The sequence below is a fragment of the Ceratosolen solmsi genome, unplaced genomic scaffold (assembly GCF_000503995.2).
Source record: "Ceratosolen solmsi marchali unplaced genomic scaffold, CerSol_1.0 scaffold1, whole genome shotgun sequence".
In the NCBI taxonomy this organism is placed as follows: Eukaryota; Metazoa; Arthropoda; class Insecta; order Hymenoptera; family Agaonidae; genus Ceratosolen; species Ceratosolen solmsi.
The window spans coordinates 10,363,205-10,366,620 of NW_011948415.1; the positions used below are offsets into that span (position 1 = coordinate 10,363,205).

The window sequence follows — 3,416 nt, forward strand, 5'->3', positions numbered from 1 at the left end:
ATTTTACGTGCTTCGAGCGTCACTCTATTTTACGGGCGTAGGGAGCTCTTGGAGCCTCGAAGGGCCGTTCGGCCCCCGGCGCCTCGCCAAAGCCTCGGAGGCCCCGCGAAAAATGCCGCCTCCGGTGAGTAAGAAAATTGCCGCCGCCTCTGGAGAAAGCGGCGCGTCACGGGGGATTCGACTCGGGCTCTTGGCGCGTGACGCCTTGGCGTAGAGAATCGGACGGGAGCGGCGGATGGCGCGCGAAGCTAATTTCCTGGCCTCGGCTCGCGCCGCACATGAAAGGCCACGGCGAGCGGCATTCCAGCGGGAAAATTTGTCAGAGTCCGGGCCGCATTGGCTGTCTCTGCACGCCCACAAGATAGATAGATGGATAGAGAGAGAGAGAGAGAGAGAGAGAGAGAGAGAGAGAGTGAGAGAGAGAGAGAAGAATGAGAGTGAGAGAGTGAGAGAGTGAGAGAGTGAATGAGAGAAACGCGACTGGGGGCCTCCGAGCCCTCCCCATTCACGCTCCCACTCCTGCTCCTCCTCCACCTCTACGTTCATCATTTCCACTGCCGTTCGGGTCCGCTCTGCCGCGGCCGTCTCTCGCCCGTTTAGCCGTAGAGTCACGGACTCTCGGACCACCGCGACGCCCAAAGAAGCTGAGGCACAGCCAGGCAGCGAAACGAAAAGGATCGAGTCGCAACTCGTCGTGGTCGTCGCTGCCATTGGCATCGGCCTTCATTCTCGCGCACAGCCGGAGGTCGACGCTTTACTCAAAACAGACCATACACGGTCGGAACAATGAGCCCATTCGAGGAGCTCCCCGAGCCCCCAAAGGTGCGAGTCTTTTACGTAGGTAACGCTCCCCCACTTCCTCCTCCTCACCCAGCATTTCGTCATTCTCTCTCCCGCGAGCCACTCGACTTTTCTCCCTGCCTTGCCTCCTCCTCATCCTCCTACCCAACCCTCCCCCCACCATTATATCTTCTTAACTCCCACCCTTATACGACCCGCTCCGTGGGTGCTCTCCTTTCCCGAGGTATGCCCGCGAATTTTGGGAATAATCGCACACAGCCACAGCCTCGATCACTCTTTTCTTCTCTTCCTATGTTATGTTTATGCGGAGGACAGCGCCCCTGACCTTCTTTCAAGCACTCAAACTGTTCAACCTTTAGTCCCCCGTTCCGCCCTCCAGCCGCCCCGTCACCACGCTACCCGACACACTCAAAACTTTCTCTTGTCCGTGGAAATTTTGCATTGACGCTTTTTGCGTTTCAAGCGATTGTGGTTTCGTTCGTAGTTCGACAATCTGGGAAAAGCCATTTTCCACTTAAAAGCTCACGCTCATGACTCGTATTTTTCGCGCCGTGTTTTCTCCCATTTGAGATATATTGGTAATGCCGGCTCGCAAATAATGGAGCTCTGACGCTCTACAATAGGCCAACGGGCACACGAATAATCATAATCGCAGGATAATAAGATCTCGGCCGAAATGAGAAATTCGTTTTGATAGCCAGTCCCATTAGCTGGGACAAGCCTGGGCTCGCAAGTCCCCAAAATTAATTACTAAAAATGTCCAAGGCATATAATTGCCGAATCTCATGAAATAAAAATAAATAAAATAAGAAGAAGAAGCTTCACAGTAGCCCAGTGGGATAACACTCACTCAGAAACTCAGGCTGAAGTCGTTACCCAGTCTCCTCGTCGGCTCCCATGCGCTACCGCAAGGATATTAATTAATTAGCATGGATAATTAGAAGCTCCGAATGACAAGGTAGATAAAGTCGAGTCTGCTGCTTCGACCGTGAGGCAATAAAATAAGAGAGGTATTGTTGCATACGGGCGCCCGTTTGTGTATGCATCTGATTTTGTGTGTGGTGGTGGTGGTGGTTATGGTGTATGTGTGCGCGCGTGCGTGTTTGTGTATGTGTGGGAATGAGAGATGGGGAGAGATGGGGAGAGAGAGAGAGAGAGAGAGAGAGAGAGAGAGAGAGAGAGAGGGGGAGAGAGAGAGTGACAAGGGACAGAGGGGGGTGGGAATCGAGTAGCAAAGGAGGCGATAGTGGCGAAGAATGAGGAGAGGGGTGGATGTGATGGAGGAGGAGTAGGAGCAAGAGGAGTAAGAGGTGGAGGAGGAGGAGAAGCAGCCTGGCCAGCCTTCGTGTGTGGTCCTTCGGAGGTGTCGCGTTGTGTGTGGTATCCTAAACTGTTTTAAAAGAGAATGAACGGCGCGGGCGGTGGTCGGGGCCGGGGACAGCGCAGCAAGTGAGCATGCGCTCGGTCAGTCGATTTCCTCTCGAAGCCCCGAGGCATAGCCGCCTCCGTCGTAGCCACCACCGCCGCCTCCGATAGCGCAGCAGGTGTTGTTACCACAACGGTGCGTCTCGTTCGGATAGCGTCTCCCCGTGCCCGTCCATCCCCCTCCCGCCCTCACTCTCTCTCTCTCTCTCTCTCTCACTCTCACTCTTGGCACGCATGCGAAAAAAGCCACGGATGATCGCACGAGGAAAGCGGACCAATTAACTGCTCCCCAGCCCCAAGTCCTGGAATCTCGGATCGGCGAGAGATCGCGATTTAGATCTCGAGTGCGCACGCGAGATGCTCGCCTTATCGGGACGACTCTTGCCCGTAACGTTATCTCCCAGTCTTCCCAGCAATAGCGCCGAAGAAGCGGAACCTGGCACGCCGACGTGGGAGGTCGTCATGGTCCGATCGCATCCATTTTCCAGCCGATGTGAATCCACTTTCGTGGATTCGCTTTAGTCCTGGAATCACCTCGCGCCCCGCCCCTCGGCCACTGGGGGTGCCTCCTCGTATATCAGGGAAAACCGCTGTCCGAGCGCCGGCACGATTCCTCCGTGAGGCGAGCAGAGCCTCGGTTGTCGTTCGCGCGCCTCCGCATTTCCCGCTCGTCAACCTCGTTCGTTTTCAACAACTGTGGCGTAGCATCGACGGCGTCATCCCCGCAAAAACTCGCTGAATTTCCGTAATTAATAAGCGTGAAACGAGAGCTCTTGCCATTAATTACGAGGACCATTACGAGGAAATACTCGCTGACCCTTCCACTAACCCGATTCAGCCGAGCCGCCATGATTATATTATACTGTAATCGAGCCCGCACGATCGCAAGAGTCGCGAGTTCTCTCGCGCGATCTGGAATCAAAGGTGTGCCGTCGCATAAAATCCGAGAAGGGAAGAGTGCGTGCATAAAAAGCATGGGCCGCGACCGCCATTTGCGGCGCCAAATCGCACGAACGAAATGTTGATCGGGTACGAGATACCACGGCTCGCCGGGTGTATGACGTTTATGTACGACGGGGCGCATGTGACATACATACAAACCGCGTATATATTGCCTTGCCGACCGAGAGCTTAAATTACAGTTTTTCATATTTTACTGCGGCACTAATTTCTCATAAATTTTTTGTAAA

General features: G+C 54.4%; 1 protein-coding gene across 1 annotated transcript in view; it reads left to right on the forward strand.

Moving 5' to 3' along the window:
• The first annotated feature begins 435 nt into the window (after positions 1–435).
• Positions 436–3,416, forward strand: part of LOC105368778 (zinc finger protein GLI1) — a 23,150-nt gene continuing 20,169 nt past the window's right edge. The window contains exon 1 of the mRNA XM_011507899.1: positions 436–459. The gene's annotated coding sequence lies outside the window, so the exon portion shown is untranslated. The remainder of the gene's footprint in view (positions 460–3,416) is intronic.